This window comes from Eulemur rufifrons, chromosome 15 (assembly GCF_041146395.1).
Source record: "Eulemur rufifrons isolate Redbay chromosome 15, OSU_ERuf_1, whole genome shotgun sequence".
In the NCBI taxonomy this organism is placed as follows: Eukaryota; Metazoa; Chordata; class Mammalia; order Primates; family Lemuridae; genus Eulemur; species Eulemur rufifrons.
The window spans coordinates 1,377,212-1,398,803 of NC_090997.1; the positions used below are offsets into that span (position 1 = coordinate 1,377,212).

Genomic DNA, 21,592 nt, shown 5'->3' on the forward strand with positions numbered 1-21,592 from the left:
TTTGAAGAGATAGAGTAAGCATCAGAACCAGACCCATTTGACAGGGATGTTGGAATTATCAGACAAAATATGAAACAACTATGATTAATATGCTGAGGAGTCCAGTGGAAAATATAGACAGCATACAAGAACAGATGGAAATGTGAGCAGAGAGATGGAAATTCTGAGAGGGAATAAGAGAGAAATGCTAGAGATAAAAAATGTATTAATAACAGAAATGAGGAATGCCTTTGATGAGGCCATTAGTAGACTGAACACAGCTGAGGAAAGAATCTTTGAGCCTGTGAATATGGGAATAGAAACTTCCAAAACCAAAAATCAAAGAGAAAAAAAGGCTGGGGAAAAAAAAAAAAAAACGGAACAGAATATCCAAGAACTGTGAGACAACTACAAAAGGTAGTATGGGTATAATGGCAACACTGGAAAGAAAATGAGACAGAAGAAACATTGTTTGAAGAAACAATGACTGGCCAGTGAGGTGGCTCACACCTGTAATCCTAGCACTCTGGGAGGCTGAGACGGGAGGATCACTTGAGGTCAGGAGTCTGAGAACAGCCTGAGCAAGAGTGAGACCCCATCTCTACTGAAAATAGAAAAAATTAGCCGGGCATGGTGGTGCATGCCTGTAGTCTCAGCTACCCAGGAGGCTGAGGCAGGAGGATCGCTGGAGCCCAGGAGTTTGAGGTTGCTGTGAGCTAGGCTGACGCCATAGCACTCTAGCCCGGGCAACAGAGTGAGACTCTGTCTAAAAAAAAAAAAAAAAAAACAACAGAAATAATGACTGAGAATGTCCCCAAATTAATGACAGACACCAAACCACAGAGCCAGAAAGCCTAGAAAACACCAAGCAGGACAAATTCTGTTATGGTCTGAGACGGGAGAAATGACCACCTAAAGACCGAATTGAGCCAAATCAGGAGTCTTTATTAGTTGGCCAGCGACTACCCTCTGCACCGCCCAAAGGCGGCACAGAAAGCAGCAGGGAGCCTTCGAAACAGAAAGTTTTTATATTGTAAGTTTGTGGGTGGAAAATTACTAAGATAGAGCAAGCACGTGTACAAAAAGCCTTGAGTAAACATTACATCATTTTCTTATCTTTGGTGTAACAGGATCTGGGCAGTTTGGGCTCTGGGCCATATCTTCTTCACGCAAAACATGAGTGTTGTAATAGCTTCATGCAAAACGTGGGGGCTGTAATCATTTTACGCAGAACATGGGTGTTGTAGTCACTTAGGAATTTCTGTGTTGGGGGGAGCAAGCAGGAGCAAGCAGGTTTTACAGAAGCAGATTAATGATTTTTCAGTGCGAAACTCAGACTCTAACAATTCCAAAAAAAAAAAAAAATCTATATCTAGGCATGTCATATTCAAACTGTAGAAAACTAAAGATAAAGGGGGAAAAAAAGAGAAAAAAGAAAAAGGAAAAATATTGAAAGAATCCAGAGGGGGGGGAAACACTTTACTTACAGAGTATCAAACAGAAGAATTAAATCTGACTTCTCAAAAACCATGCAGGCAATAAGAGAAAGGAGTGAAATATTTAAGTGTTGAAAGGATAAAAAAAAAAAAAAACCCACCAACCTAGAACTCTATATTCTGTGAAATTATCCTTCAAAATTGAAGGAGAAATAGATTTTCTCAGATTAACAAAAATTGAGGAACTTTGTTGACAGTAGACTTACCTTGCAAGAAATGTCAAAAGAAATTCTTCGGGGACTAGAGAAATTATATAGGTCAGAAACTCAGATCTACATAAAGTAAGAGCATTAGAAAAAGATTAAATGAAGATGCAAACAACTATTTTTCTTATTCTTTTTTCCCACAATACTTCTATCTTTATTTTTATATTATTTTTCATTGACAATAATTATATGCATTTATGGAGTACAATGTGGTGTTTTGATATGTGCATATAATATGGCACGATTAAATCAAGCTAATTAATATATCCATCATTTTTATGGTGAAATTTACTGTTATTTTGAAATATATAATACATTATTATTGATTATGTCCACCCTGCTGTGTAATAGATTTTAAAACTTATTCCTCCTCTCTGAAACTTTGTACCCTTGATCAACAACTACTTATTCCCTCCACCCAAGCCCCCCTCCCCCAGTCTCTGGTAACCATCCTTCTACCTCTACTTCTCTGAGTTCAACTTTATTATAATATATTCCACATACAAGTGAGATCATGTGGTATTTGTCTTTCTGTGCCTGGCTTATTTCACATAGCATAATGTTCTCCAGATTCATCCACAGTATCACAAATGATAGGATTTCTCCCCTGTTTAAGGCTGAACATTATTCCACTGTGTACATACCACATTTTATTTATTCATCCCTATGTTAATGAGCACTTGGGTTTTCTCCATATCTTAGTTATTGTGACAATGCTGCAACAACTATGGGAGTGCAGATATACCTTTGACCTATTGATTTCAGTTCCTTTGAATATGTACCCAGAAGTGGGATTACTGGGTTGTATATTAGTTCTATTTTTAGTTTTCTGAGAAATCTCTATACTGTTTTCCATAATGGCTATACTAATTTACATGTCCACCAACAATGTGTAAGAGTTTCCTTTTCTTTGCATCCTTTCTAACACTTATCTACCATCATTTTTATAAGAAGCCATACAAACAGGTGTGAGGTGATATCTCACTGTAGTTTTAATTTGCATTTCCCTAATGATTAGTGAGGCTGAGCATTTTTTCATGTATCTATTGACCATTTGTATGTCTTCTTTTGAGAAATGTCTGTACAGGTCTTTTGCCCATTTTTAAATCAGGTTATTTGTTTTCTTGGTATTGAGTTCCTTATATATTTTTGTTATTAACCCCTTATCAGATGTATGGTTTGCATATATTTTCTCCCATACTGTCAGTTGTCTCTTCACTTTGTGAATTTTTTCCTTTCCTGCAAAAAAGCTTTTTAGTTTGATGTCATCCCATTTTTCTATTGTTGCTTTTGTTGCCTGTGCTTTCAGGGTCATATTGAAAAACATCATTGCTCAGACCAATGTCACAGAGCTTTTCCCCTATGTTTTTTTCTAATACTTTTACAGTTTCAAGTCTTATACTTAAGCCTTTAATCCATTTTGAGTTTATATATATATATGTCTAATTTCATTTTCCACATGAATGTCCAGTTTTCCAAACATTTTTCTTTTTTTTTTGAGACAGAGTCTCGCTTTGTTGCCCAGGCTAGAGTGAGTGCCGTGGTGTCAACCTAGCTCACAGCAACCTCAAACTCCTGGGCTTAAGCGATCCTACTGCCTCAGCCTCCCGGGTAGCTGGGACTACAGGCATGTGCCACCATGCCCGGCTAATTTTTTCTATATATATTTTAGTTGGCCAGATAATTTCTTTCTATTTTTAGTAGAGACGGGGTCTCCCTTTTGCTCTGGCTGGTCTCGAACTCCTGACCTTGAGCGATCCACCCGCCTCGGCCTCCCAGAGTGCTAGGATTACAGGCGTGAGCCACCGCGCCTGGCCCAAACATTGTTGATTGAAGAGACTGCCCTTTCCCCATTATGTGTTCTTGACAAGTTTGTCAAAAATCAGTTGATCATAAATGTGTGGGTTTATTTCTGGGTTTTCAATCCTGTTCCATTGATCAATGTGTCTGTTTTTATGACACTAACATGCTGTTTTGATTACAATTGCTTTACAATATGTTTTAAAATCAGGAAGTGTGATTCACCTTTGTTCTTTTTCCTCAAGATTGCTTTGGCTGTTCAGGGTCTTTTGTGGTTGCACACAAAATTCAGGATTGTTTTTTCCATTTCTATGAAAAATGACATTGGAATTTTGATAGGGATTGCACTGAATCGGTAGATTGCTTTGGGTAGCATGGACATTTTCACAATATTAATTCTTAGAATCCATGAACATGCGCTATCTTTCCATTTCTCTGTGTTTTCTTCAATTTTTTTATGTTTTATAGTTTTCAGTATACAGCTCTTTTACCTCCTTTGTTAAATTTATATTTAAGTACTTAAAATTTTTTGCTCTTGTAAATGGGATTCTTTTCTTAATTTCCTTTTCAGATAGTTTTATTTTATTTTATTATTTATTTATTTTTTTTTTAATTTTTTTTTTGAGACAGCGTCTCACTCTGTTGCCCAGGCTAGAGTGCCATGGCATCAGCCTAGCTCACAGCAACCTCAAACTCCTGAGCTCAAGCGATCCTCCTGCCTCAGCCTCCCGAGTAGCTGGGACTACAGGCATGCACCACCATGCCTGGCTAATTTTTTCTGTATATATTTTTAGTTGTCCATATAATTTCTTTCTATTTTTAGTAGAGACAGGGTCTCACTCTTGCTCAGGCTGGTCTTGAACTCCTGAGCTCAAACGATCCGCCCACCTCGGCCTCCCAGAGTGCTAGGATTACAGGCGTGAGCCACCGCGCCCGGCCTAGATAGTTTGATTTTAATGTATAAAAACACTACTGATTTTTGTATGTTATTTTTATATCTTGTAACTTTACTGAATTTGTTTATCAGTTCTCATAGGTTTTCTTGGTGGATCATGTCATCGGCAAATAGGAACAATTTCAGTTCTTTCTTTCCTATTATGACGCCTTTTATTTTTTTTCTCTTGCCTGATTGTTCTGGCCAGGTCTTCCAGTACTATGTTGAAAAAAGTGGTAAAAGTGTGAATCCTCACCGTCTCTCTCATCTTGGAGGAAAAGCTTTCATCTTTTCACCATTTAGAATGATGTTAGCTACAAGTTTGTCATATATGGCCTTTATTGTCTAGAGGTACATTCCCTCTATACCTAATCTCGTTTTTTTTTTTTTTGAGACAGAGTCTCACTCTGTTGCCCAGGCTAGAGTGAGTGCCGTGGCGTCAGCCTAGCTCACAGCAACCTCAAACTCCTGGGCTCAAGCGAACCTCCTGTCTCAGCCTCCCGAGTAGCTGGGACTACAGGCATGCACCACCATGCCCGGCTAATTTTTTCTATAAATATTTTTAGCTGTCCATATAATTTCTTTCTATTTTTAGTAGAGATGGGGTCTCGCTCTTGCTCAGGCTGGTCTCGAACTCCTGAGCTCAAACGATCCGCCCACCTCGGCCTCCCAGAGTGCTAGGATTACAGGCGTGAGCCACCGCGCCCGGCCTCGTTTTTTTTTTGTTTGTTTGTTTGTTTTTGTTTTTTGAGACAGAGTGTCACTCTGTTGCCCAGGTTAGAGTGCTGTGGCATCAGCCTAGCTCACAGCAACCTTAGACTCCTGGGCTTGAGCAATCCTCCTGCCTCAACCTCCCAAGCAGCTGAGACTATGGGCATGCGCCACCATGCCCGGCTAATTTTTTCTGTATATTTTTAGTTGTCCAGCTATTTCTTTCTATTTTTAGTAGAGACAGGGTCTTGCTCTTGCTCAGGCTGATCTCGATCCTCCCACCTCGGCTCCCCAGAGTGCTAGGATTACAGGTGTGAGCCATGGAGCCCGGCCCCCTGAGTTTTTATAATGAAAACGCATTGAATTTTGTCAAATGTTTTTTGTGCATATATTGAGATGATCGTATGATATTTACCCTTCATTAGTGTATCACATTGATTTGCCTATGTTAAACCATGCTTGAATCTTATGGATAAATCAAAGTCAACCATGATGAATGATTCTTTTAACATGCTCTTGAGTTTGGTTTGCTAATATTTTATTGAGGGTTTTGCATCTATGTTCGTTGGGGATATGGGCCTATGTTCTTTTTTTGTAGAGTTCTTGTCTGCCTTTGGTATCAGGGTAATGCTAGCCTTGCAAAATGAATTTATAATTATTCCCTCTACTTTGATTTTTTGGAAGAGTTTGAGAAGAATTGGTGTTAGTTCTTTAAATGCTTAATAAAATTGATCAGTGAAGCCATGGGCTTTTCTTTGGTGGTAGACTTTTTATTATGGATTCAATCTCCTTACTTGTTATTGGTCTGTTCAGATTTTCTATTTCTCCATGATTCACCTGCTTGGTAAGTATTATGTACCTAGGAATTTATTTGTTTCTTCTGGGTGACCCAATTTGTTGGCATATAATTTTTCATAGTAGTTTCTTATGATTCTATTTTGGTGGTTCAATTGTAATGTTTCATCTTTCATTTCTGATCTCATTTATTAGAGTAGGTAGTCTCTTTTTTTCCTAGTCTACCTAAGGGTTCGTGGATTTTGCTTGTCTTTTCAAAAAACCAACTCTTAGTTTTATTGGTTTTTTCCTATGAGTTTTATAGTTTCTATTTCATTTATTTCTGCTCTGATCTTTGTTACTTCCTTCTTTCTGCTAACTTTGGCCTCACTTTGTTCTTTTTATAGTTTCTTGAGATTTATTTTTATTGTTAGATTATTTATGATCTTTCTTTTTTGATGTAGTCATTTATTGCTATAAATTTCTCTCTTAGGACTACTTTCACTGTATCCCATAAGTTTTGGAATGTTATGTTTCCATTTTTGCTTGTCTCAAGATAATTTTTTAACTTTCTTTTTGATTTCTTCTGTGACTCATTGGTTGTTTAGGACCATGTTGTTTAATTTCCAAATATTGTGTATTTTCCAAGATTTCTCCTTTTATTGATTTCTAGTTTCATGCCATTGTGATTCAAAAGGATATTTGATATGATTTTAATCCTCTTAAGTTTTGTTAAGACTTGTTTTGTGGCCTAACATAGGATCTATCTTGGAGAATATTCTGTTGCTGTTGGCTGGAATGTTCTATATATGTCTGTTAGGTCCATTTGGTCTAAAGTGTAAATCCAGCCCAATGGCTCTTTATTGATTGTCTGTCTAGATGATCTGTCCATTGTTGAACATGGAGTATTGAGGTCCCCTACTATTAAGTATTGCAGTTTATCTCTTCATATCATTTAGTATTTGCTTTATGTATTTAGGTGTTCGAATGTTGAGTGTATATATATTACTATTTACAATTATGTCTTCTTGTTGAATTAATCCCTATATCAGTATGTAATGACCTTCTTTATCTCTTTTTATAGCTTTTGGCTTAAAGTATATTTTGTCTGATATAAATATAGCTACCCATTCTCTTTTAGTTTCCATTTGTGTGGAATATCTTTTTTCATCTATTCTTTTTTACTCTGTGTGTTCTTAATATTAAAATGAGTGTCTTGTAGGCAGCATATGGTTGGATCTTGTATCTTTGTCCATTCAGCCACATTCTGTCTTTTTATCAGAACATTTAACCAATTTACATTCAAGTAATTAATAAGTAAGGACTTGCTACTACCATTTTGTAATTTATTTTCTGCTTGTTTTGGAGGTCCCTGTTGCTTTCTCTTTCTTCATGTCTTCTTTTGTGGTTTGACAGTTTCTGTGGTGGTATGCTTTGAATCCCTTCTTTTTATATTTTGTGCAACTGTTTTTTTGCTTTGTGGTTATCATGAGGCTTACATTAAAAAAAAAAAAAAACTTACCCTTATAACAGTCCACTTTAAGCTGATAACTTGCCTTTCATCACATACAAAAACTCTACATCTTCACACCCTCCCCCTACCTTTTATCATTTTCATGGCAAAATTTACACTTGTTTTTGTAATGTGTATTTCCTAAGACTTTATTGTACCTAGTTTTAAATAGTTTTGTCTTTTAACATTCCTTGTAAGGATAAGTTACTTTACTTACAACTCTTAAACAATATTAGAGAATTCTGAGTATGACTATGTATTACTTATATCACTGTTCTTTATTATTATATACTTGTTATTACTAATAAGAAGCCTTTCATTTCAGCTTAAAGAATTCCCTCTAGCAATTCCTGTAAAGCAGGCTTAGTGGTGATGAATACCCTTAGGTTTTGTTTGTCTGGAAAAGTTTTTATTTCTGTCTCATTTTCTTTTCTCTTTTTTTTTTTTTTCTTTTCTTTTTTTGAGACAGAGTCTTGCTCTCTGGCCTGGGCTAGAGTGCCGTGGCATCAGGTTAGCTCACAGCAACCTCAAACTCCTGGGTTCAAGCAATCCTTCTGCCTCTGCCTCCCACATAGCTGGGACTACAGGCATGTGCCACCATGCCTGGCTAATTTTTTCTATATATTTTTAATTGTCCTGATAATTTCTATTTTTAGTAGAGATGGGGTCTCACTCTTGCTCAGGCTGGTCTCAAACTCCTGAGCTCAAACGATCCGCCCACCTCAGCCTCCCAGAGTGCTAGGATTACAGGCATGAGCCACCAGGCCCAAAGACAGGCTTTCTGGGTAAAGTATTTTGGGGTGGCAGTTTTTTCCTTTAGCACTTTGAATATATTGTATCACTCTCTCCTGGCTTGCAGGGTTTCTGTTGAGAAATCCACTGAAAGCCATACTGGGGCTTTCTTGAGTGTAATGTTTCTTGTCTCTTGCTGCTTTCAGTAATTTTTGTCTATATATATATATATATATATATTTTTTTTTTTTTTTTGGTGAAAGCCTCCACAAGTATGGAACAACTTTGTCTTTAATTTTCGATAATTAGATTATTATACATGTATGTCTTGGTTAACTCCTCTTTGGGATGAATTTGATTAATAACCTCTGAGATTCCTGTACTTAGATATTGTCTTTTTCCAGATTTGGGAAAATTTCAGCCAATATTTCCATAAATATGATATCTTGTTTAGGGAGGAGAGAGAGGAGCCCTTTTTCTCCTCTTCCCCTTCATTATCTCCTAATTTGTGAAGGTTACTTCATTTAATGGTATCCTGTAATTCCAGTAGGTCTTAGTCATTCTTTACCATCCTCTTTCCTTTTTGCTCCTCTGATTGAATAATTTCATATGTTCTGTCTTTGAGCTCACTGATTCTTTCTTCTGCTTGATCAAATCTGCTGTTGAGCTTTCTGTTGAATTTTTCAGTTCAATTATTGTATTCTTTATCTCTAGGATTTCTTTTTTTGTTTGTTTGTTTGTTTTTTTGGCAGAGTCCTGCTCTGTCACCCTGGCTAGAGTGCCGTGGCATCAGCCTAGCTCACAGCAACCTCCAACTCCTGGGCTCAAGTAATCCTCCTGCCTCAGCCTCCCAAATAGCTAGGACTACAGGCATGCACCACCACGCCCGGCTAATTTCTCTCTATATATATTTTAGTTGTCCATATAATTTCTTTCTATTTTTAGTAGAGACGGGGTCTCGCTCTTGCTGAGGCTGGTCTCAAACTCCTGAGCTCAAACAATCCACCCACCTCGGCCTCCCAGAGTGCTAGGATTACAGGCGTGAGCCACCGCACCTGGCCTAGGATTTCTATTTTTCATTGTTTCTATTTACTTGTCAAACTTCTAATTTTGTTCATAAATTGTTTTCCATATTTTAATTTTATATCTCTATTTTCATGTAGTCCCCTAAACTTCTTTAAGGTGATTATTCTGAATTGTCAGTCATTTCATAGATCTCCATTTCTTCTGGGTCCATTACTGGAGTTTTATTTTCTTTTGGTGGTGTCCTATCTCCCTGATTTCTCATAATCACTGTGTCATTATGTTAATGCCTGTGCATTTCAGGAGATGGCCACCTCTTCCCAATTTTGCAGGTGTCCTTTGGTGTTGATAGACCTTTAGTATTTAGTCTAGCCTGGGTTTCTGGATGGGCTGGCTGATAGCCATACCTGATAGGCAGACATTGGTGTCAGGTTCTCTAGTTGGGCTGGGTTCCTTCCTGTCCTCTGACGTTAAATGGTATTGTTGGCTGTGCTCTGTGTTCCAGTGAGACCAATGGCTGGACCACTGGCTGTCAGGAGAGGTTACTGGCTGGATTCTGTGACTGTCTTTGATTGGGCAGGGTTTTAGGTGTCTTCCCTGGCAGGGAAGTACTGTTGTTTAGAATCTGTAGATGGGCAGGATTGTGTGATGGGCTCTGAGCCTATGTGAGATCCTTGGGGTTGCTGCTTATCCATACAGGGTGGGCAGTGCCAGAGCCTATGCTCCACAGATATGTGTGGATTTGGGGTTGCCTCCCAGCCTAGGGTAGGCTTAAGCAGAGCATTGAGGTTTGGAGTCACCACTTTGCAGCTACGGTTGTGTGGGTCCAGATGCTCCCTTTGTGGATAATTACTGACCTATAGTTGCCTCCTGGCTTGGGGAAGACCTAATAGGAGCACCAGAGATTAATTAGATCACTTCTCCCCAACTAGGATTGGGTGGGGCCGGATGCTCCCTCTGTAGGCAACTCACGACCTCCAGTTGCCTCCTTGTCTGGGTCTGGAGAAAAAAATGTGAGTACACGAGTTGCGTGGGGAAGCTGGAAAGAGATTTAAGAGTGGAAGATCTGTGGACTGTGTTACCTGCAGCGTGATGCTGTTGGCTAGTTTCTCTGGGTGCCACCTTCACTGGCCAGAGTGCAGAGCAGTCACCAAGATCTGCACTCTGGTTGCTATGTGCCCCACTCGAATTCTTTGTTTCTAACTGAACTCAAGTGGTCTAGCCCTGATGGTACTCCAAATAATTCCTATGGGACTAAAAAGAAATGAGCCCCCTGTGAAGGATCCCAGGATGGTGGAGAAGCTAAATATCTCCCTCCAACTCACTTTTTCCGCTGTAGAAACCATGAGTCCAGGGGAATTCGCAGTGTGTGGAACTGTGCCTGCTTGGGGACAGGGAGGCACAGTTGAAGAGAACTATTCCTCTTGCATTCCACCACAGCTTTTCTTGGCTCTGCAGTGCAAGGGAGTATCTCAGCCTCACAGTGGGGAGCTGCTAGTTGGATTTCAATACAGGGCATTGAAGCCTGAGAACTATTCTGCCATCATGCTGATGTCACTCCTGCATTTTTCTTAGTCTTAATTAATCTAGCCAAAAGCACATTGTTCAAAATAATAGCAACAATATATTTGATGATTATAGTTTACGTTTAAGTGAAATGAGTGACAACAATGACACAAGGGAAGGGAGGGAGGAATCTGGAACATTTTGTTGTTCTAATGTATTTGAACTCTTCATGAAGCAGTGTGGTGTTATTTGAAAGGGCAACCACAAAAAAGAATTAAAAAGTATAATGATACACTAAGAAAGGAAAGAAATGTAGTCAAATAAAACCCTCAATTAAAACTGCAAAAGGCAGAAAATGCATGGAAGACAAACATAGGAACAAAGAACAGAAACAATAAATAGAAAACATGGAGCTATTAATCCAATTATATCAACAGTCAGTTTAAGCTTCAAAGGCCTAAATTTGCCAATCAAAAGACAGAGATTGTCAGAGTAGATTAAAAAAATAAGACACAATCATATGTTTATACCAGAAACCATCCTTAAATACAAAGATACATATAGATTAAAAGTAAATGGGCCAGGCGTGGTGGCTCACGCCTGTAATCCTAGCACTCTGGGAGGCCGAGGTGGGTGGATTGTTTGAGCTCAGGAGTTTGAGACCAGCCTGAGCATGAGCGAGACCCCGTCTCTACTAAAAATAGAAAGAAATCATATTGACAACTAAAAATATACAGAAAAAAGTAGCCGGGCATGGTGGCACATGCCTGTAGTCCCAGCTACTCAGGAGGCTGAGGCAGGAGGATTGCTTGAGCCCAGGAGTTTGAGGTTGCTGTGAGCTAGGCTGATGCCATGGCACTCTAGCCCAGGCAATAGAGCGAGACTCTGTCTCAAAAAAAAAAAAAAAAAAGTAAATGGATGGAGAAAGATGTACCCTACTAAGACTAATCAAAAGAAAGCTGTAAAAGCTATATTAATTTCAGACAGGCAGAGGTCACAGCAAGGAAAATTAGCAGGGATAAAAAGAGATACTACTTAATGATAAAGAATTAATTCTCCAAGAAGACACAGTAATTTTTAATGTGTATGCATGTGAAAACAGAGCATCAAGATTCATGGAGCAAAAACTGATAGAACTTCAAGGAGAAATAGATGAATCCATTATTAAAGTTGGAGACTTCAACACCCTCAATCAGAAATAGACAAATCCACCAGGCAGAAAATCAGTAAGGACATGATCAAATGGCACCGTAATTAAGTTGATATGATTGACATCTATAGACTACTTAATGCAACAGCAGAATACACATTCTTCTCCAGCTCATGTGCAACACTCACCAAGACAGACTACATGCTGGGTTATAAAACACCTTAACAAATTTAAAAGAATAGAAATCATACAATGTCTACTTTCAGACCACAGTGAAATTAAATTAGAAATCAATAATAGAAAGATAGCAGAAAAATCCCAAGTATTTGAAAATTAAGCATTACTCTTCTGAATAATACATGGACCAAAGAAGAAATCTCAAGTGAAAGCATGAAATAGTTTAAACCATAATAAATGAAAATGACGATACAACTTATCAAAATTCGTGGTTTGCAATCCCATGCTCACGGACTGAAAGAATCAATATTGTTAAAATGACCACACTGCCCAAAGCAATCCACAGATTCCATGCAATTCCTATCAAAATACCAATGTCATTTTTCACAGAATTAGAAAAAAATCCTAAAATTCATATGGAACCAAAAAAGAACCCGAATAGACAAAACAATCCTATGCAAAAAGAATAAAACTGGAGGCATCACATTACCTGACTTCAAAAATAACCCACGGAGACACCAGTGGAGGCAGCTAAGTCCCTGTGTCACCCCTTCCACGACTCCAGGCAATACAGCTTGGGGAGAGTCATCTACCACGTGGGAAAGGAAAGGGAAGAGTACAAAGGTCTGTCTTGCAACTTGGCTGCCCACTCAGCCACAGTAAAACAAAGTACCAAACAGACTCCTGAAGCCAGTGATTCCAGGCCTTAGTTCCTGGACAGCATTTCTAGATCCCGTTGGGCCAGAAGGGAACCCTCTGCCCAGAAGAGAAGGACCCAGCTCTGGCAGGATTGACCACCTGCTGACTAAAGAGCCCGTGGGCTCTGAATAAACATCAGAGATAGCCAGATAGCAGTCACCACTGACTGTGTGTGGGTGAGACTGCGCTGGCTTCAGGTAGGACCTGGCGCAGTCCCAGCTGTGGTGGCCATGATGAATGCCCACATCACTCTTCCCAACTCCAGCAGCCCAGCACAGAGAATGAGGGAAGAGAATGAGAGATTTTGCCTGGTAATCCAGGGATTCTCCTGTATCTCACTCAAGTTCACCAAGGCAGTACCACCAAGAGTCTGCAAAAATCGCAGCACTACAGGGCTTAGGGCACCCCCAGTGAGAGAATTCAGAGAAACAAAAAAAGAAATGTAGGTGCAAGGCCTCAAAAAGAAGGTTTCCAAGAAGTTGTTCTTTCATGGGGCTTGAGGAGTGGAGGGATCTGGAGCCGTGGAGGAGATTTAGAAATAGTCTCACGGCTTGGACTGAGGTGAGTCCCCTGACATAGGACTCTACTCCAGGTCCCCTGCTGAAGCTGTAGCATCTGAACCCCTGAGGCTTCCTCCCTCTCCCTCCTAACGTCCCCTTCCCCAGCACCACCTTTGGTGTCTCTGTGGGAAACGCCCTGTCCTCAGTCGGGAGCTCCAGCCCTGCCACATGCTGTGTCCCGGGGACAGCCACCGCCCTCTGCAGGCTTCAGCTGCTTTGAGTCTAGAACAAAGCAACAGGCTTGAAGGCCCAGGGCCTCCAGCTCCTCTAACATTCTGTAATTCCAGGGCCTCTGAAGTCACGCGGTGGCCGTATGTGATGAGCGTGTGGGAGACGGTGCAGGCAGAGGGAGGGGCCCCCGGACAGGAGGGACAGCCAGCAGCGATCCCTGTCCCAGCAGCCTGGTCTTGTTTCTGTGCCTCAAACATGTCCTTTCCAGCCCAGAACTTTCAATCCCTTATTGTTCCCTGGTCTGGAATCCTCTGCCCCACCTACCGGCCACCTTTGGTCTTGCCCTGTTCAAGTCTCTGCTGACTTGTTACTTTCTCAGGGAGGATTTGCCTCACTCCCCACCCTCAGCCCAGGCGGGGTTAATTCTCCCTTGTGTCCCAGCACAGCCAGGGAGCCTCACACGATTACGCGTTCACCATCCACCTGCCAGCAAATCCACAAGTTTGCTTTCTTATTGGTCACTGAACTCTTAGTGCCTATAACAGCATCATATTAAGGTGCTAGAGAGAAATGGAACCAGCAGGGTGTGGGTATATACAGAGAGATTTATTTTAAGAAGTTGACCTGCAAGATGGGAGCTCCCAAGTTCAAAATCTGCAAGGTAGGCTGGCAGGCTGGAGACCTAGGGAAGAGTTGATATTGGAGCTTGAGTCCAAAGGTAGCCTGGACAAGCAGTGTAGCCGGGTCGTATGTTCTTTGCTCTAAGATTTTGAAAAATTGTCAGTTTATCATTATCCTAATATTGTCATAAGCTTTTAAATAGCATGTTTATTTGCTTTTACTTCGTTCTTTTTGTTAGTGTGTTATTATTGTGCAGTGTGTTGATATCAAGAACTTAGAATACTAAAACAGTAAGAATAAAGTGACAAATGATGTTTGGATACATTTTTAACATTCCTTATAAACATGATAAACATGAATCTTCTGGATCTCAGAGGGAACAAGGAAGCAACGATATTAATAATGAATCACAGCCAAGAACATCTGACATTGTACAAAAATTTTTTTTTTTTTTTTGTTGAGACAGAGTCTCACTTTGTTGCCCAGGCTAGAGTGAGTGCCGTGGCGTCAGCTTAGCTCACAGCAACCTCAGACTCCTCGGCTTAAGCGATCCTCCTGCCTCAGGCTCCCGAGTAGCTGGGACTACAGGCATGTGCCACTATGCCCGGCTAATTTTTTCTATATAGATTTTTAGTTGTCCATATAATGTCTTTCTATTTTTAGTAGAGACGGGGTCTCGCTCAGGCTGGTCTCGAACTCCTGACCTTGAGCAATCCACCCGCCTCGGCCTCCCAGAGTGCTAGGATTACAAGCGTGAGCCACCGCGCCCGGCCCAAAAATTTTAATAACTGGGAATGCTGTTGCTATTGTATAAGACTCGGTTAAAAAGAAATAATAGTTTGCATTTCTAAAATTTAGAAAATCTCTGATGATTCTGACAAAACTCACAGGTGGCTTGTTATTGCTAGCAAGGTAACTACTGGATGAAAATCATGGTCAAAAGCCGTGTGAAAAACTGTGCCACGCACATCCTGTCAGTGGTCAGAGTTCAGCGAAAAAATTAGCAATAATCAAGGACAAAACTGTGAAGAATATTAAGAATATCTTTGTATAATAAAGTATTTGAAATAGTAAAACCTTCGGAAACAATACTGTATTCTACCATAGTAAGACAACTTTTTGGAAACTTACACATCTAAGTAATAAATCATTATCAGTGAGGCGTCAACTGTTTCACAAAAATGTATTTTAATCAGTCACTCAAATATTAAATGTAAGACTTGCAGGAATGATGGTCTTTGTTGAAGTGAGGAACTCAACCAATATATCAGCCTTACTTATCAGTGCTCGAGAAAAATGGTTCCACTGTGAAATATTAATAGTTAGATGATAGTACAGATGGTGCCAGTATGTGCTACAAAGAAAATTTGGGTCTCACCAAAATTTTAGAAAAATTTCTGAGTTTTTAGATTTGGCATATGGTAGCAGAAGTCACATGACATTCTCACGTCTACCCTTTTCCATATCTGGCCCCTGCTGACCTGTCCGCGTGGGCATCTCCATACGGGGACCAACTCAGAAGGCTGCACGATACTTCTTCTTTGCCTGTTTCCATGAAGCCAAATCCTCTGTCCGCTCTGGTTGCCAACACTAGTTCTGCTACTGGGCTGCACACGTGTGGGCAGATTCCATGAAAATATCAAATTCCCTTAGCAGCTTGAACTAGGGGGAGGAGCAGGGGAGAGAGTTCCTGAGCCACTGACTCACTGAGATGCCCAGGCTGTAGACAGAACCAGGTAGGAAAGGAATCATTTCCTGATCGCCTATGGGAAAAACAGACTAGTCCTCATGCAGAACAGTCTGCACAGGCTCCTCCACCAGAAAGGAGAGTGAAGGCGGCACCTTCTCCAGAATGGCAGACAGGGGTGCTGCCTCCCACAGTCCCCGCAGGGGTCTCCTGCCTCCCAGAGTCTACTCCTCAGCCTTCGGGCCCCACCCAGCCTGAAAGAGGGGAGGGGGCGGGGGGAGTCAGGCTGGGGATGGGGCAGTGAGTGCCCTGGCCCAACCTGTTGCAGGTTGCAAGCGCAGGATTAACCCAGGGTCAACACCAATTACTTAGCCCAACATTTGGCTAATGTTCTAGGAAGGGAGGGGAGAAATGGAACAGAGTCTTTTTCAGTTCCAGAAGAGGGACGTTTAACTTCAGCGAAGGTGAAACTGTTCTTTCCTTTTTTCTCTCTTCTGGAGTTCCCATCTCCTCCCAGGTTGTAACACTCCCGGCTGCAGGAAACGGAGGATCCCAGGCAAGACCCAGGCTTTTCCGCTGCCTGCCTTCCTTCTGCACCGTGTGTCCAGGATGAGTTCTCTTGGAATTGACTTGTGGAAGGAAAAGGGCAGACAGGCCCGGACCCGAATCTCAGTCACGAATCTGCAGAGTTCCTGGAGACGGAGGATGGCAGAGGAGGGTGACTGAGGCTGCTCGATTGCTGGGGAATGCAGACAAAATGGTTTCCACTCTTTTTTGTCTTTCTCAAATCCATTCCAACTTTCTCTTCAGTTTTCCCTCCACCTCTCTAAAACCACCACCAATTCTACTGTTCTATCATGTGGAGCTACTTACGGGTGGCAAAGGGCTTGGCATTACCCGCATTCACTTAACACGGTATTAAATAGAGTAATTCCTCCTGTCAGGTCCCAAAGCCATCCTCAGCTGCAGTGGAAGAAAATAGAGGAAAAAAAAAAAAAAAAAAAATTATTGTATTTGGTTGTGGGTTTGCAGGTGAGTTTATTTTTCATTTTAAAAATTCTTGTTATGATTATAATAATGTGAATTTCTTTTTTAAATGGAAGAAGGAAAAAGTTGACTGGTGATTTCATAATACAAAGAAAAAAGCAAAACACAACAAAGAACAACAAAGAAAAGCAAACAAATCAGAGATTCATACGTAATACCCCGTTTAATTCATTTAAAACTCTGTGCAGTCAGTCAGGTGTACTTTCATTGTTACCTGCTATATAACTAACAGATGTTAGGAATGAGACTCAGAGGCGCCCGGTCCGTGTGCACACAGCTCGCGGGGCCCAGGTTCTCTGAACTCGCCCCGTGCTCCACCTACAGTGGTGACTGAGTGAGGAAAGGGCCTCAGAGATCAGGTGGTTTACCCTTCACAGTGTCCCCTCTCTACCCATTCTCAGACCTAGTGGTTGAATCTCTTTAGTGATGGGGAACTCACCACCTGCCAAGGCCACCCATTCTATTATTAAGTCTAATTTAAAAAGAAAAAAGACCCTCATGATGAGCCCAACTCTGTATCTCTCATACTTCTACAGAAATGAGCAATTTCTGACCCCTACATCAGAAAGAATAATTCTTCACATTACAGCCCTCCAAATATTCGCAATCTCTGTAGTGATAGCAAGGTATATCGCATCACAATAAATGCTGTGTTCTGCAAGAGGGTTGGTCTAAATACCCAAGCCCTCCCTAACTAGTTTTTGGGGAACTGTATAATCTATTAATTCAAATTGTATTTATTTGGGCGGGACATGTGCCAGGCGCTGGGGATGCAGCAGTACACAGGTCGAATAGCCCAGCTGGAAAGACAGGCATTTGGAGCATAGAAGTAGGTGCCCACCCTAGGCTGGGAGCAGCTTAGGACATCCTCCCTGAGCAAATGATGTGTCCACTGAGCCCTGAGTACAACAGGCGTTGACAAGGAGGCGTGATTCCTACAGAGGGACCAGCGGGGGCAAAGTCCTGCATGTTGGACAGGGTTGTGGGTTCTCAGACTCAGCTTTAGTCGTCGCCTGTAAAATGGGAAAAAATGTTAGGGACGTTGCAAGGACTGTGAGTTGACACACGTGAAGGGTTTAGAACAAGCCTGGCTCACAGCTGACATTCAACCCGTGTTTGCTTCTACAAGGCAGGAGAGAGAGGGGAGGCTGGTGATTCAGGCTGGGCTTTGTAAGCCTTCCGCAGCCTGGCACCGTAAACAGAGAAGTGAGGATAAGACTTCCACTTTGAGGAAGGCCACTCTGGGCACAGTGTGGAGAGGCGATGGCAGAGGGTAGGAATGTGCGTGTGGACAGTTAAGAGGTGACCGCAGAGCCAGCACCTGTGGCATAAATTATCTCCGTCCTGAACAACTCTTCTTTCCATCTCAGTTCCTTTGCCCATTGCTGACCACATCCTCCTCCCATCACACAGGCACAGGCACAAGAAGTCGTGAACGAACTGCTGAGCACACCTTGGACAGCAGTTATGGCAACTGGGCCCACTGCTGGGGACCTGCTGGAAGAGGTGGCCTGCAGTGTCTGAGTGGAATTCATGAGGGGCCCTGTGAGAATCTTCTGTGGCCACAGCTTCTGCCAGGCCTGCATCACCAAGTGCTGTGCCACCCTCAGGTCCACCAGGGAGCCATGTGCTGTCCATTCTGCAAGAAGCCATTTCGAGAGGGGAACATCAGGCCCAACTGGATTCTGGCCACTTGGGTCTCCAGCCTCCTCCGCTCGAGCCCATGGGCAAGAGTCCAGCACAGGGAGTTTGGTTCTGTGAGTGCCCCCGGGAAGGCCTTTTTCTATTGCCAGGAGGACCAGCAATTCCCGTGCATGGTCTGCGAAGATGTCACAGAGCACAAATACCACCTGGTGCTACGACAGAAGGAGGTAGACACCAGGTCCTACAAGTTAGGTAAGGCCTTTTGCTCTCTTGTCTAAAGTGGGAAGGAACCTGGTTGACTGCATTACTGGCTTCAGCACTATTACCAAAAAATTGACTATCGTATTCTAAACACAGTTCTAAATGCAACAATGGCTTCTCTTTTAATCCGGATTATGTAGTTTTACTTGCAAATGCACACCATCTCACTCCAAAAATTCTCAGGCACCAGAAGATATCATAATTTCTCTGCCTGCATGACATGGAAACTTCAATGTCACTGTAGGATTTCACACACCTTTGGGAATCCACTGGAGGCTTCTGGGTATAAAGGAAACATCACTGGACACAAAGTTGAAAATGGCAAAAAAAAAAAAAAAAAAAAAGCCCTGAATGGATAGGGCTTTTTTTTTTTTTCCCCTCAGATCACACAGTGAGATTTTTTTTTTTTTTTTTTGAGGTGGGTTAAAATATCTGGGCAAATAAAAATACTGTTACTCCTAGAAAAGATATTTTTGGCTAGAAGTGACAGAAATGTAACTCTAGCTTGTCAAAATGGGGATTCATTGTCCTCTTTAACAAACTAAAGGAAAAGCAGGGAAGCAACTGAACCTCAGGTATAACAAGGGACTTGAATGCAACTGAGACTCCCCGCTCTTATTTCCTCTTCTCTGTATTGGCTCAATTTGTTCAACTCATTTCCTGTATCAGCTGTAATTATAGCCATGTCTAGGCTTCTAAGTCTTATCTTGCCAACAAAGAAAGACAGAGTTACTCTCTCTGGTCACGAAGCAGCGAATTCCAGGAAAGAGCTCTGAACCAAGGGCCTACATCCTGCCATGCCAAGCGCTGTGCAGAGCTGAAAGACTGGCTGAAGCCCGAGCTAGCAGCAAGCTATCCTAGGCTGGGCGCTGCCCTAGGAGTCAAAGATCCTCCTGTAGCAGTATAGCAGGATAGCCTGGGTTAGGCTGCAATTATATACAACTCTCATATCTCAGGGGCATAAACCAAAAAGATTTCTTTCTCAGGCTACCTGTCTACCAGAAGTTGCTCAGAGGGGCTCTGCTCATTGCAGTCACTCGGAGACCCAGACTCTTGGCACAGCCTCCATCTTCAGCACTGGTTATTGTTATGCCAGTGGCAAAGAGAGAGTCTGCAATAACTTGCACCAGCAGTTAAATTCCCAGCCCAGAAGAAACATATATCAGCCCTGCTTACAACTCATTGCACGACAGCAATATGGCACCCCTCCCTCCCCTACAAGCTAGGCCCAGGAAGTAATCGTGACCACGTGCCTGCAAAGGGGAGAACCAACAAAATTTGGTGACCAACTATGATGCCGCTGCACCTTAGCCATGCTCATGGTGGACTGATCAGCAGTAGCTGGGGACGGGGTGGAGCTGCTCAGGGACTGCCAAAGAGGTGGCTGATCACAACTGAACCCTGGCGGAGGGTGCAGCGTGGGACTTCCTGGAAGAATGGGGCCCTGTGCCGGTTAGATCAAAACACACAAATAAAGTTTACTACATTGAGTATAAAGCTGGGCAAGAAGCTATTATCCTAAAACAAGATCTTCATCATTCTCTACTTGTTTGTTGGGACTCCTATATTGAAATCCTGGATAAAATGTCCCCTAAGTTTTTCCTCTAACAATGAAACTCTGTCCCCAACCTCCTGTTGACTTTAATTGCCTGTAATCCCAAAGAGGTATTAACCTTGACTTGTACAGGCTCACTCATTTATAGTTTCTTCTCTTCGCTTTTAACATCTGACTTTCTCCTTCCTTCTGTTAAAACCACTAGCTTGCTCTTCAGCCAGCCTCTCCACTCTGCAGAGTTCCAGACGTGCCAGGACTCAGGCTCTTGATTCCATCACTAAATGCGACCTCATTCTCTGAAGAAAAGGCCATCAATAACGCAATCAACAGGAGAACAGAAGACGAGGGAAGTATTCCTCATCAGACAAGCGGGTAGAGTGAGGCAGGTTGATCAGGGACAACTTGCTGGAAAACCCTCTGCTTCACGATCCCCAACACCAACTTCATGTACTTGTAAGTTTATAGAACCCTCATCCTATTCCTGATGACACGCTTAATTCACTCCCTAATCCCATTTCTATCTCACTTTCTCCGTGAGCCCCTTTGGATGTCTATGAATTTGGTTCTGAATCTGTCAGTAACCTAGTTTAGAATATGAATCCCGGAAATACATAAGTGTTGGGATAAAATGTTTTGATTCATAAACATGAGTGTCCTCTTGTCATGGGATTAATTCCAGAGCTTCTTGAGTCTGAAGAAAGAGAGGGAGGAGATTAAGATGAAGCAGCCAGCCATGGGGGCTCACACATGTAATCCTCCCAGCACTTTGGGAGGCCGAGGCAGGAGGATCACCTGATCCTGGGAGTTCGAGACTGCAGGGAGCTGTGGTGACACCACTACACTCCACCCAGCCTGGGTGACAGAGTGAGACCTTGTCTTGGCAGACAAAAAAAAAAAAAAAAAGATGAAGGAGGCGGGAGAACAAGCAACACAGGTTTTAATGGTGTGTGAACCATGTCTTGCTTTTCTATTAGAGTTTCCCAGCTAAGAGATTCAGGTTGTTTTTCCTGAGGAAGATGCCACTCACCAATGGTGACCTGAGTAGTCACAGGAGAAGAGAGGAGAGAATTTCTTATCTAAAAGGGAATATGAGAGATCTGACATTGTGTGCTTGGGTAGGAAATAAGAGTCATAGCCACCATGTCTGGAGAACAACAAAAGATCTAAAAGGAAGCAAAAGTTTCTTTAGCTCCAACTTTTGACCTTTGAATCCAGCTTTCAGTGAATTTCCATTACATCAATTCCCATCTACTAAACGTTCCCATTCACATAATTACACCAGAATGATCTGTCCATACTTTCTAGACTTCTGGAAAAAAACTGAAACCCAAAGAAGCAAATAGTGT

The 21,592-nt window shown here is 41.9% G+C and overlaps 1 long non-coding RNA gene across 2 annotated transcripts in view; it reads right to left on the reverse strand.

The window, feature by feature from the left end:
- Positions 1–15,150: 15,150 nt before the first annotated feature.
- The window catches only part of LOC138395691 (uncharacterized), a 44,896-nt gene continuing 38,454 nt past the window's right edge, over positions 15,151–21,592 (reverse strand). For both annotated transcript variants that reach the window (XR_011235548.1, XR_011235549.1), the window contains exon 3: positions 15,151–16,702. This is a non-coding gene — a long non-coding RNA (uncharacterized lncRNA). The remainder of the gene's footprint in view (positions 16,703–21,592) is intronic.